Genomic DNA, 15,083 nt, shown 5'->3' with positions numbered 1-15,083 from the left:
ACAGTAACCCCTTGAAAATCACTGCTCTAAAGGAAAGAAAATGAACAACAACCTCAATCAAACAAAAGGAGGGAAAGAAATGATCGAATCAGTAAAGAGAAAGTGAAACTGCTGCTGTTTGCTGATGATATGATCATATACACAGCAAACCCTAAAGACTCCTTCAAAAAGCTTCTAGAACTCATAAATGAATTCAGCAAAGTTTCAGGATACAAAATTAATGTACACAAATCATACCTCTGCTGTACACCAACAGCAACCAAGCTAAGAATGAAATCAAGAACTGCAAAAAAAAAAGAAAAAATACTTAGGAATATTTCTAACCAAGGAGGTGAAAGACCTCTACAAGGAAAACTATAAAACACTGTTGAAAGAAATCATAGATGACACAAACAAATGGAAACACATCCCATGTTCATGAATGGGTAAATCAATATTGTAAAAATGACCATACTGCCAAAAGTTGTTTACAAATTCAATGCAAGTTCCATCAAAATACCACCATCATTGTTCCCAGAACTAGAAAAGACAATTCTAAAATTCATATGGAACCAAAGAAGAGCCCGCAGAACCAAAGCAAGGCTAAGCAAAAGGAACAAATCTGGAGGCATCACATTACCTGACTTCAAACTATACCATAAGGCTGTAGTCACCTGAACAGCACGGTACTGGTATAAAAATAGGCACAAAGACCAATGGAACAGAATACAGAACCAAGAAATAAATCCAAATACCTACAGCCAACTGATATTTGACAAAACAAACAAAAACATAAAGTAAGGAAAAGACCCCCTATTCAGGCCGGGTGCAGTAGCTCACGCCTGTAATCTCAGCACTTTGGGAGGCTGAGGCAGGTGGATCACAAGGTCAGGAGATGGAGACCATCCTGGCTAACATGGTGAAACCCCGTCTCTACTAAAAATACAAAAAATTAGACTGGTGCGGTGGCGGGGGCCTGTAGTCTCAGCTGCTCGGGAGGCTGAGGCAGGAGAATGGATTGAACCAAGGAGGTGGAGCTTGCAGTGAGCCGAGATCCCGCCACTGCACTCCAGCCTGGGTGACAGAGCAAGACTCCGTCTCAAAAAGAAAAAAAAAAAAAAAAAAGACACCCTATTCAAACAAATGGTGCTGGTGTAATTGGCAAGCCACATGTAGAAGAATGTGAATGGATTCTCATCTCTCACCTTATACAAAAATCAACTCAAGATGGATCAAAAACTTAAAACTTGAAACCATAAAAATTCTAGATGATAACATCAGAAAAACCCTTCAAAACATTAGCTTAGGCAAAGACTTGATGACCAAGATCCTAAAAGCAAATTCAATAGAAAAAAATGATAAATAGGTGAGACTTAATTTAAGTAAAAAGTTTCTGCACAGCAAAAGAAACACTGAGCAGATTAAACAGACAACCCACAAAGGGGGAGAAAATCTTCACAATCCATACATCTGAAAAAGGATGAATATCCAGAATCTAGAAGGAGCTCAAACAAATTAGCAAGAAAAATACGAAGAATCCCATCAAAAAATGGGCTAAGGACATGAATAGATAATTCTACAAAGAAGATATACAAATAGCCAACAAACATATGAAAAAACGCTCAACATCACGAATGATCAGGGAAATGCAAATCAGAAACACAATGCAATACCACCTTACAGCTGCAAGAATGGCCATAATAAAAAATTTAAAAAATAATAGATGTTGGTGGGGATGGGCTGAAAAGGGAACACTTTTACACTGCTGCTGGGAATGTAAACTACTGCAACCACTATGGAAAACAGTGTGGTAATTCCTTAAAGAACTAAAAGTAGAACTACCATTTGATTCAACAATCCCACTACTGGGTACCTACCCAGAGGAAAAGAAGTCATTATATGAAAAAGATAGTTGCACACACATGTTTATAGCAACATAATAAGATGTTTTATAAATATAAGTTATAAAATTCCTCTATTAAAAGTTTATTAGAGTTCATCAGTGTTGATATCATCTTTCCAAATTAAAAAAATGTTTTCTGTTCGTTGTTTTGGTTTTTGTTTGTTTGTTTTGATGCATGGTCTTGCTCTGTTGCTTACTGTAGCCTCAACTTCCTGGGCATGAGTAATCCTCCCACTTCAGTGTCCCAAGTAACTGGAACTACAGGTGTGCACCACCATGCCTAATTGATTTTTAGAAACTTTCTTATAGAGTCTCACTGTGTTGCCTAGGCTGGTCTAATACATCTGTGTTCAAACAATCCTCCCACCTTGGACTGAAAAAATGTTGAGATTACAGGCACAAGCCATCAAGTCTGGTCAGAAATGTTTTTTTCTTCTTTTTTTCTTTCCTTTTTTTTTTTTTTTGAGACCTAGTCTCTTGCTCTTTTGCCCAGGCTGGAGTGCAATGGCACAATCTTGGCTCACTGCAAGCTCTGACTCCCAGGATCACGCCATTCTCCTGTCTCAGCTTCCCGAGTAGCTGGGACTACAGGTGCCTGCCACCACGCCCGGCTAATTTTTTTTGTATTTTTAGTAGAGACGGGGTTTCACCGTGTTAGCCAGGATGGTTTCGATCTCCTGACCTTGTGATCTGCCCGCCTTGAACTCCCAAAGTCTTGCGATTACAGGCGTGAGCCACCAGGCCCGGCCCACAAGAATGTTTTTAACAAGCTTTCTTCCTTTCTTCTCCTCTCGTCTCCCATACTTATGTCTTCTAGAATCTGAACACTAAATTTTCTTTTTTCCTCACATATAAACAATTATTTAGATTTAACCTTAAGATTTACTGTATATTCTTGCTTGTTGTACATACTGTACATCTTCCTCTATCTTGAATTTATTTATTTTGCTGGACTGTATTCTTAAGAAGTTTTTTCAGACAGTCTGAAGTTGGTAAGTTCCTTGTGTCCTTTTGTCTTATGTCTTCATTCTTCCCTCACAGCAAATGTTGGCTTGCCTGGGCATATAATACTTAGACACAAGTTACAGTTCTTCATAACTTTGAAACATTATCTCTCTCTCTTTTAGTTTTTATTACTGATGAATACTATGATACCAAATTAATTCTTCAATCTCTAATAGGTAATATTTGGGTTTTACTTTTTTTCTTGAGGCATTTAGGATTTTTTTTCTTTATCAGCTGAAATTTTACCATAATTAAATTTGACGAGATTTTTGCTTCTTCCTGTTAAGCACTCAGCAGGACCTTTCAATTAGAATCTCAAATCTCTCCTCCAGCTCTGGGATATTTTATTTTATTTTTTTCTTTTGAGGTTTTCCTCCCCATTATTGTATATTCCCTCCCTTTGTGATACTCTTATTATCCATATGTTGTTTCCTTCTTTCATGTCTCCTAATATCCATCATATACCCATCACATATCCTAATGTGCCATCTGCTTGCATTACTTTCTGGAATAATCCCTTGCCTAATCTTCCAGCTCACTAATTTGCACCTTCAGCAATATGCATCCATTATTCTGCCCATCAATTCATATTTTTGTTTAAAATTCTGAAATAAAATGATTGTCAACTTAGACCCAGTAATAGTTATGCAAACTATAAATTGCCTAAATGGAAAAATACTGGGATTTAGAAAATGTACTTCCTATGTACTCTTTATGTACTCTTAAGTGCAGGAGAAGTAACCCTCATGCTGTTACTTGATTACGTGCTGCAGCAAATGAGGTAATAATTTAAAAAGGGGAAGACTTAGTATCTAGGGAGTAGGAAATTCAACCCTGGATTTTTTGCTGGATCACAGCGAAAGGAAGTCCCAGGAGACTGAACCAGACTGTAATCAGGCCAAGATGGTAATCAGCCCTCAAGGAAGGATAAAGATGGGGGGATCCAGGAAGGTGGAATCTGGAAAAAGTAGACTCCATACATTATAGAACATATTTGAGACACTGAAAACTTGGAGAAATAATAACTATATATAATGTACCAAAAAAGCACTTAGAAACACTAGGAAAACAAAAACTGTATTAGTGGTAGTAGAATCATAACCATGTGGGAACATGGCTTTATAGTGAATAATATTAATAGAATTTATATTAATGCATATTAATATAATTATACTAATTGAGACAACGCTGCATTATACTAATGGAAACAATCATCCACACTAATGATACAAGTGGAGTCATATGCTATTGGTAGGTCAAGTAAGACGAGAGACGCTGAAAACTGACTGCTGGATTTGGCGATGTAATCTTAACTAGAGCAGCTATGGGGAAATGTGTGTGCCAGACAAGATGATGTGGAGGTTGTGGGAAGCATGAATGGAGTGCGTTTTAAAAGAATTAGAGAAACTGAGGCAGTGTCTCTTGACCACTTTTGGTCAAGAACAGCAGTGAAAGGAGGGAGGGTAGCTAGGAAGGCTAATGGAATCAAATACCATCCCACGCCTACCAAGACTGGAGATGTTAACCAAGTTCCTAAGTTGATGGAAATGCACTGAAAGAGAGTGATGCTGGTGATGCTGGAGAATTGAAGGGGCAGCAGTAGGAACAGAGTACTTGACTAGTCAAGAAGAGATGGGATCTTGGGCACAAGCTGAGGGGATTACAGTTAGAAGCAGGCACAGCCCAGCCATGGTGACATGAAGGCATATGGGGATTCAGTGCAAGAAATTTGCTAGATTTCATAGTAGAAGGTGGCATATTTTTCCTGATTGATTTTATTTTCTCAGTGAAAGGAGAAGCAAGGTCATGAGCTAGAAGAGAAGAGGGCAGGGAGAGATGTTTGGGAAGAGATGGAAAAGTGGGAAATGGTCATTCTGGCAAATGGGAGGCTGAATAGTCTAGAGAAATAGAGTAGGATTGCCTGGAAGCAGTGAGCACAGGTTCATTGTCTGTGGCCTGAAATTTAGGGGAAGACCAGGCAGCACAATTGTGTGTTTTTTTCTCCAGCCACTGCTCAGGTAAGTTTGTGATACATTTTCTTGCTGTTGTTGTTTATTTTGATTTTTTGAGACAGAGTTTTGCTCTTCTTGCCCACGCTGGAGTGCAATGATGCGATCTCGGCTCACTGCAAGCTCTGCCTCCTGGGTTCAAGCGATTCTCCTGTCTCAGCCTCCTGAGGAGCTGGGGTTACAGGTTCCCGCCACCATGCCCTGCTAATTTTTGTATCTTTAGTAGAGATGGGATTTCACCATGTTGGCCAGGCTGTTCTCGAACTCCTGATCTCAGGAGATCCACCCACCTCAGCCTCCCAAAGTGCTGGGATTACAGGCATGAGCCAGCATGCCCAACAAGTTTGTGATAAAAATTTGCATTTAATAAGGATAAGAGTTTTGCCACAAAAGCAAGAGAGATAATGGAATGGGAACTCAGGATATACAAAAGGCTGTGGTTATAATGCACTATGGATTGGGTATGGAGAAAAAAATGGGAACATGAGGTGTGTGATAAAGTCATAGAAATTCATGGGTTTATGAATTGAAGTTTCCCTCAGGACAAGGTATTGCTGGAGTTGGGATACTAGAGGGAAGGATGCATAAACTTCAGGGATGGGGTTGCAGATTGATCATGGAAACTGAGGTTTTGATTTTTTTAAAATAAGGACTAGTGAATAGTCATGGAGGAGGATGAATGAGATAGGATGAAGAACATCATTTGCTTTCCAAAAGTGACAGAGACATTGACATAAAATGAAGAGATACAAAGGTTTTGAAGTACAAAATGCTGTAAATATTCATGTATACATAATTTTTATATCACAAAGACCAGAAAAAAATGCATGGCTTTTGTTGTGGGTTGAATCGTGTGCCCCCCCATCCCAAAAATATGTTCAAGTCCTAACACCCAGTACCTATGAACATAACTTTATTGACCAACAGAATCTTTGCAGATATAATCAAATTAAGATGAGACCACATTAGATTAGGGTGGGCCTTAATGCAATGATTTCTGTCCTAAAAAACAGAAGAAACTTTGGACACAGACACACCCAGAGGGAAAATGCCATGTTAAGATGGAGACAAAAAGTGGAATGATACAAGCCAGGGGATGCCAAAGATTGCTGGAAACTGAGTCTAGGAAGAGACAAGGAAGAATTCTTCTCTAGAGCTTTTAGGGAGAGCATGGCCCTGCTGACACCTTGATTTCAGATTTCTATTCTCCAGAAGTGTGAGAGAATTAATCTCTGTTGTTTGAAGCCACCCAGTTTCTGGTACTTTGTTACAGCAGCCTGAGGAAACTAATATAGTTTTGAAACACGCATTAAAAAGCACTGAGAAACTAAGATGAAGAACAAAATATAGACTACATATGACAGCTCAAGAATTATTTTCTGTGGGAGATTGCAGAAGTGACCAAATCTTTCACTCTTGACAATGTGACATTGTAGCCCCTTATTTCTTCAAGAGCTGAAGTCTATTCCCCCATCCCTGGAATGCTGGCATTGTGACTTATTTTATCTGACAGAATGCACAACTCTGTTCAGTCTCTGGGGCCATTGTGACTTCTATGACTTTGTGAGTGTGTGACCTGCTGAAGTATAAGACCAAGTGGGGCAGAGATCCCAGTTGAGGGCCCCACCCCACCCCAGGACCCAGCTGGTGCAGTTGACAAGGATGCGTGAGTTCTATTATATGCAGTGTGAACTTAGAAGTTGACTCAGATGCAAGCGTGAGCCTGGCTGAGGCACACTCAAACTACTGATTTATAGAATCATGAGTTAAACACATAGTAGGTTTTGTTTTGTTTTGTTTGTTTGTTTGTTTTTGAGACAAGGAATCTCCTGTCTCAGCCTCCTAAGTGGCTGGGATTACAGGTGCATGCCACCATATGCAGCTAATTTTTTAATCTTTTGTACAGACAGGGTTTTGCCATGTTTCCCAGACCGGTCTCAAACTTCACTGCCTAAGCTTCCCAAAGTGCTGGGATTAAAGGCCTGAGCCAACTCGCCTGGCTCATATGGTAGTTTTCGAATGCAATAGATAACATATGTCCCAGAACAGAAACCATGTAGGTCACATTCATTGATCATAATGCAATTAAATTCACCAAAGAGTGTTCTGTAAGTTATTTATTCACCTCAAGATTGAAAGGAACCCGAGGACACTCTTTAAATGCAGGCTTGGATTAAAGAGGAAATCAAAATAATAGTCACATACCATTTGAAAATAAATAAAAACAAAAGTAGTACATATCCAAAACAGAGGAAAATAGCTTAAAATCATACTCAGAGGAAAACTTGTAACATTCGTTAAATTTATGAAACACAAGAGTGAAAATAAATTAACTTCCATTTCAAGAAAGTGGTAATAACAGTGGTAGCTGATATGCATTTAGGATTTGTGTGTTCTAAGTCTTTCATGTGTATTACTTCATTTAATTCTCATGTCACACTACAAAATGGGCACTATTATATTGCTATGTTATGGATGAGGACACTGAGGTACAGAGAACGGCATGTCTAGTAAAAGGCAGACCAACTACTAAACAATCTAGTACAACAAACTGAGAGGAAGTTTCCAGAGCTCAAGCTTTTTTTTTTTTTTTTGGACAGAGTTTTGATCTTGTTGCCCAGGCTGGAGTGCAATGGCACTATCTCAGCTCACTGCAACCTTTGCCTCCTGGGTTCAAGTGATTCTCCTTCCTCAGCCTCCCAATTAGCTGCAATTATAGGCATGAGCCACCACGCCCCGCTAATTTTTTGTTTTTAGTAGTCATGGGGTTTCACCAAGGTCGTCAGGCTGGTCTTGAACTACTGACCTGATGTGATCCACCCGCTTCGGCCTCCCAAAGTGCTGGGATTAGAGGCATGAGCCACTGAGCCTGGCCCCATGCTCTTAACACTGAACTATCTATGTCTCAGATATACAGCAGCAAAACAAAACCAGAGAAAGTGGAAAGCAGGTAATACAGAAGAAACAGAGGTGAAATGAAGAATATAATTCTCAGGGAATATATAGAGAATGCAAATATATTTAACAAGCAGTATAAATGCTAAATAAAACAACAACCTCAGAAGAAACCTAAGGTTCATCCCCAAATAGGAAATCTATTCTGAATGCTCTAAGAGAGAAATAACACAAACCTACAATGAGGTGATTATTAGAATAAACTTTTCCAGAGAGCAGAACGTGTTAGGAGCTTCTTAGCTTATTATATTACTACCCCAAATCCTAGTATAATCTTGATAACCAAATTATACCCCAACAGAGCAACAACAAAAACAACAACAACAACAACAACAACAACAACAACAACAAAAGCCAGAAAACTAAAGGAAAATGTCTCAATGAATAGAACTGCAAAATTTTATGGAAAGCAGCAAACAAAATCCATCAACATATTAAAATTATTACAGCACAACAGTAATGCATGGAAATTCATCATTACTACATTTAGCAATATAATTCATCTTATTAAGAAATATTACTTTCTAAAACATATCACCATGAAAACAAATGTCACTCAATAGGTTGAAAGTAAATTTCTTGTTAATACATATAACAGAAGAAAAAAGATCAAAACCTAGAAAAAAATACACACAAAGAGTTCATAAATAAGATGAATACCTAAAGAGAAAGAAACAAGGAGTAAATAGCAAGGGGAATACAAAAGAATAAGCTTATAAGAGGATGAAGAGGCAGGGAGAGATGGCTCACACCTGTAATCCCAGCACTTTGGAAGGCCAAGGCAGGAGGATAGCTTGAGCCCAGGAGTTTGAGACAAGCCTCGGCAACATAGTGAGACCTCGACTCTACAAAAAATTTAAAAGAAAATTATCAGGTGCAGTGGTTCACACCTGTAGTTCTAGTTGCTCAAGAGACTGAGGATCACCTGAGGCTCTAATTGCACCACTGCAGTAAAGCCTGGGAGACAGGATGAGATCCTGTCTCAAAAAATAAGAGGATGGCCAATATCTCCTACCTGGAAAAATTAACATAATGTAATGCCATAATTGTTCGCCTGATGGAAAAAGACTAAAAGGATTAATAAGAGCCAGCTTTTTTTGTTTGTTTGTTTTTGTTTTGAGATGGAGTCTTTCTCTGTCACCCAGGCTGGAGTGCAGCGGCATGTGATCTCGGTTCACTGCAACTTCCACCTCCCAGGTTGAGGCAATTCTCCTGCCTCAGTCTCCTGAGTAGCTGGGATGACAGGCGTCCACCACTTGAGCAAAAACAAACACACAAACCCCAAACTCTATTCCTAACTATACACAAATATCTGTGTAAATATATAGAAACCGATCTGAAACAACTAAGGTGAAATTTTTAATAATGGTAATTTTGGGAGGGAAATGAAAGTAACAAGAGAGAGGAGGTTGATATAGCAATGGGGACTTTCATTTTAACTTAAAAAAATTAAAACATAAGCAAATATTATCTTAAACATGCATGTAATTTGCATTAGCAAAAAGAGAAATGAAGTCCCAGAAATATGCTGACATTTAAGAAAACACTAGCGATGTGAAGTCATTATCCTCAGCAAACTAATCCAGGAAGAGAAAACCAAACACCACATTCTCACTTATAGTGGGAGCTGAAAAATGAGAACACATGGACACAGGAAGAGGAGCAACACACATTGGGGCCTGTCATAGGGTGGGGTTAGGGGAGGGAGAGCATTAAGAAAAATAGCTAATGCATGCTGGGCTTAATACCTAGGTGATGAGTTGACAGGTGCAGCAAACCACCATGGCACACGTTTACCTATGTAACAAATCTGCACATCCTGCCCATATACCCCAGAACTTAAAAACAAAACAAAACAAAAACAAAATGCTAGCGGCAAAATAAAGCCTCAAACTGAAAAAGTGACAGACTAATTTTTGGTTCAAATAATGGTTCTCAACCCAGGTGTTATAAAGTAAAGACAAAGAATTTGATCACATATTGCAATTAAGACATACAGCAAATGACTAGAAAAATTATTCTCAACACATATGACGGTTAGTAGCTAATTTCCTTAAGAGAAAATTGTCATAAAACAATGAAGGGGGGAAAATGAACACTTGAAAAATGGGTGAACAGCTAGGCCTGGTGGTGTGTGCCTGTGGTCCCAGCTACTCACGAGGCTGTTGCAGAGGAATTGTTTGAGCCCAGGGATTGGAGGCTATAGTGAGCTGTGATTGGGCCACTACAGTTCAGCGTGGGTGACACAGCAAGACCTTGTCTCTAGTTTTTTTTTTTTTTTTTTTTTTGAGACGGAGTCTAGCTCTGTCGCCAGGCTGGAGTGCAATGGCGCCATCTCGGCTCCCTCCAACCTCTGCCTCCCGGGTTCAAGCGGTTCTTCTGCCTCAGCCTCTTGAGTAGCTGGGACTACAGGCGCCAGCCACCACGCGGCTAATTTTTGTATTTTTAGTAGAGACGGGGTTTCGCCATGTTGGCCAGGATGATCTCGATATCTTGACCTCGTGATCCGCCCGTCTCGGCCTCCCAAAGTGCTGAGATTGCAGGTGTGAGCCAGTGCGCCCGGCCTAAAAATTTTTTTTAGTTAAAAATTAAATAATTAAAAAGTGGGTGAAAGACATGACAAGGCAGTGAAAAGAAAAATGACAAAAAGACATCAACTATGACCACCTTGATTGTTAGCAATAAAATGAAAACCAACATCCTTTTTATATATCAAAGACTAAACATTTTTATTGTAAATCAAGTGATCCTCAATAGTGTGAGAAAATAGACCCGTTTACATTTTAGGCTGAGTGAAAAAAAACAAAAACTGTTTTTCCTCCGCTCTCATATCACAACAATTAACACAGAAGATTTCTGTGACAGCACGTCTGGGGATTTCTCTCGGTCAGTCAAGCACACAATGCATTCTGCTCTGGAAATCAGTTGGGTGTCTTCTAATTCAATTATGAGGCTATCTACATGGACATAGCGTTAGATTACACAGGGCTCAGTTCCACAAGACTGGCCTCCCACTCTAATACCAATGGCAAGCCCTAGGTTGTTTTACCTGTGCTTCTGACCAACTGGCTATAAATCAGGTTTCCACCACTCCTGATTTAGTTGCATTAATTTGCTCGAAAGGCTCACAGCACGCAGGGAAACACTTACATTTACCATTTTATTATAGCGGATATTGCAAAAAATTCAGAAAAAAGATTCATGGGGCCCTGCATGGGGGGAGGGGCACATTACCTTCCAGGAAGTTTTATCTAGAAGCTCTCTAAACCCAGTCCTTTTCAGTTTTTATGGAGATCTCATTCTATAGGCATCATGGGTAAAACCATAGGCTATTGGTGATCAACTCAACCTGAGGCTCTCAACCCTCCCTGGAAATTGGGGTTGAGGCATTGCCATTCTCAGTCTGAGTAAAAGAATTTACACAAACGGAATTTTAAAACAGATTAGCATAACTGAAAACTTAATTAGATGATTGAATTATCTGGAGCCACACCTTGATATTCCTAACCCAAGCACCCTCATCCAATAAATGCTCCACCCAACTGGCCCCGGAGTCTCTACATTGTTCCAGAGCAGAAGAATATTTATACAACGTATATCACCACTTTTTCTTAAAAGTCTTTTCACTTACACGGGTAATTCTTAAGCTGCCATGCATCAGGGTCAGTGGGAGGGCTTGTTACCACACAGATCTGTGGATCTCCGGGGTCTGTGGGTTGCAAGGATGCTGCTGGTGTCAAAACCACAATGTGAGAACCACAGAACCACTACATGGTTTTCAGTGTTTAAGTGCATTTAATTCATAATGTAGTTGAGCAACAAAGCTTGTAAGTTCTCAGATTGTCCCAAATGTGTCACAAGACATCAAATCAGGAGAACAGTTTCCTACGAGGTGTAGCCTGGGAAAGTTGGGGGTGACTCATGGAAAGGAGGAGTGAAGCTCCGCCCTTTCCACTGCCAGGCTGCGCCCAAGGCTATTTAAACCCGCCCTGTGGGGGGGGGGCCTGAGCTCAAATCTTCACATAGCAGAGCAGCGGCTGGAGCGTTCTCCCGGCTCAGCGTGGACCTGGAGCTTACAGCGTCTTACGACTTGGAAGTAGATTCAGAGGACAGGAGAGTACACTTGGGTAAGTAAATCTCTGTCTGTCTGTCACATTGGTTTGTTCATTTCCATTTTCTTAAGGAGCACATATGTCACAACAGACAAAAACACACACACACATAAACACACACACAAACTCCTTCATTCTGGGGGTTAGAAAATTGGTAGGGGTCCCTGGGAGCTGTAGGTTTCCTAATCATGTCTGCGTCTAAGAACAGTGGGGTCTTGTCTGGCTCTTCTTATGAACGGTCCCCCAGCCCGGACTCCCCAAAATCCATGCTAACCTCACCCAGCTTCTCCTTCTCCTCTCCCAGAAACTCAGACTTAAGAGGAATCTCCTCACCAGGGACGTGGAGCTACCATTCACCATCCTCTAGGGCTTCACCACACTCACCTCTGTCATCAGCAGAATCCCACAAGCTCCCATTTCCCTTTCCTCACCGTGATGGGCAACCAGTGAAGCCATTGGGCTCTCCCGTGTCCTCCTCTGGGGATTCTTTAGAGTCACCACGTTCATCAATAATATACCACATGTTCTTACTGCCATCACCCAACAGCTCACACCCAGCTCTCGGGGAGTCTCCTGTGTCTCCCAGCTACTCTCCAAAAAACTCCAGATTCCATCTGGAGTCAGCCCCCAACACCCAGGAATCACCTACAAACTCCCGAACCTCACGGTGCTCCTCGCCTATGTCTTTCCTCTCTTCACCCCCAGCCGTCATGGACTCTCCTGTGTCTCCCAGTTACTCTCCAACCATCCCCAGGTTTCTACGGGAGTCAGCCCCATGTACCTACAAGTCTCCCAGAGACTCACAGGTCTCGGGAGATTATGAGCGGTCCCCCAGCCCTGACTCCTCAAGATTCATGCCTGCCTCACCCAGCTTCTCCCTCTCCCCTCCCAGAAATTCAGACCCAAGGGGCAGCTCCTCACCAGGGATGTGGAAGTACTCTATATCATCCCGCAGGACTTCACCACTCTCACATCCCTCATCAACAGAATTTCACAACTTTACATTTCCCTTTCCTAACCAAGCAGGACAATCACTTATGTCCTCACCCCCAGCCCTTATGGACCCTCCTGTCTGTCCCAGCTACTCTCCAAACATGCCCAGATTTCAGCGGGAGTCAGTTCCAGGCACCCCGGAGTCACCACCAAACTCACCAGTTTCACTGAGTTACTCCCCAGTCTCTCTCACGTCTTCACCCCCAGCCCCCTGGGACTCTCCTGTCTGTCCCAGCTACTCTCCCGCCACACCCAGATTTCAGCCGGAGTCAGCCTCCTACACTCCGGAATCACCTACAGACTCACAGACTTCACTGAGATCCTCCCTGGTCTCTCTCAGTTCTTTGCCCTCAGCCCACAGGGACTCTTGTGTCTCTTTCAGCTACTCTCAAAACTTCTCTAGATTCCAGCTGGAGTCAGTTCCAGGCACCCAGGGCACACCACCAAACTCACCAATTTCACTGACTTACTCCCCAGTCTCGCTCATGTTGTCACCCCCAGCCCTCAGGGACTCTTCTGTCTCTCTCACCTACTCTCCAACCATCTCCAGATTTCACCTGGAGTCAGCTTCCCACACCGAGGAATCACCTACAAACTCACGGACCTTACTGCAACCCTCCCCCATTTCTTTCACCTCTTCACCCCCAGCCTTCAGGGACTCTCCTGTGTCTCCCAGCTTCTCTCCAGCCTTCCCCAGATTTCTGCCACAGTCAGCCCCAGGCACCCAGGAGAACCCTAGACACTCACAGGCCTCATGAGACTATCTCCCTATGACCTGTATCTATACAGGGATGGCTCCCACGTATCCCTCAGTGACCCCAAACCCATCTCCACTTACACTCAGACACTCCCAGGGCCTGACAGCTACTCCCCATTATTGTCCTTCAGTTCAAAGCCCTGGCCAATCTACTAGCCAACATGACACAGTTACCTGGCCATTTCTCCACATTTCTGGTTAGGGCCCCACACCCAGCCGCAGAAGAGCCCCTCCTGCATTTCATCCTCACACACAGGCCTGTCCATCTACTTGCTACTGTCACACTCTTGCCAGCAGAAGAGGCCCCTGTAATGGCTGATATCACCACCCAGGCTATCCTCACCCCACAGCTGTGCAGCGGGACCCTCCTGCTGGCCCACGTGGCTGCCAGAGCCCATGCTGACACGAACCTCCAGCATGTCGGCGTCCCTGCGGGTGACACTACCGTTGACATGGCTAGCATGACCCTCTTCCCTGGCAGTGACACTGTTGATGTGAGCCCCAGTTTCAGATCTGTCATTTGTAAATAGGACCATTTTCCCTTTTCTCTCTCTCTTCCATTCACAGGGCTTTTCATTCTCTCTGTTTCTGCCTCCCTTTCAGATATTTACTCACCTTTTTCTCATTCACTATGTCTGCCGTGGTCTCGATGAGAGTGTGCCACATAAGTTTTCCCCATTAAAAGTCATGAATTCAGTGGATTTTAGTATATTTGTGGTTGTGCATATTCAATTTTAATTCGCAATCCATTTTAGAACATTTTATCACCCCCGACCAGAGAAAAACCCTGTAAACATTATTCACTCCTCATTCTGTCTCAAACCCTCTCCCTGACCCTCAGCCCTAGGTAACAACTACACAGAGCGATCAACCCCATATCCATAGATTTCCATATTGTGGACATTTCCTATAAACAGAATTGCACAGTATGTGAGACTTTATGACTGACTTTACACTTAGCACAATATTTTCAAGATTCATCCACATTGTAGTCTTACCCACAGTGGGAAACCATTTTTTTTTGTTTTGTTTTGTTTTAGTATCACCGGGTGTTTTCTCCTTCCTTCCATCCTTCCTTCCTTCCTTCTTTCCTTCCTTGCTTCCTCCTATTTCTCTCTTACTCCTTCTGCCCTCTCCCATTCATATGCCTTAGGTGCATCCTACATTCTGTGAATTTTGGGGAAATCCTTGACAGTTGCAGGAAAATTGTGTTATTGTTATTATTTACCGCTATCTCTCTTTCTTGGTTCTCCATCAATTGTAAACATCTATTGGTTTCTCCCAAGTCACTCAGTATATTTTAATTAGGTACACTTGTTTTTCTTTATACAGCTATTTCTGGAGTATAGGGTCACATACTCATAAACCCA

The sequence above is a fragment of the Gorilla gorilla genome, chromosome 11 (assembly GCF_029281585.2).
Source record: "Gorilla gorilla gorilla isolate KB3781 chromosome 11, NHGRI_mGorGor1-v2.1_pri, whole genome shotgun sequence".
NCBI lineage: Eukaryota > Metazoa > Chordata > Mammalia > Primates > Hominidae > Gorilla > Gorilla gorilla.
Note: the sequence above shows the minus strand (reverse complement) of the source record.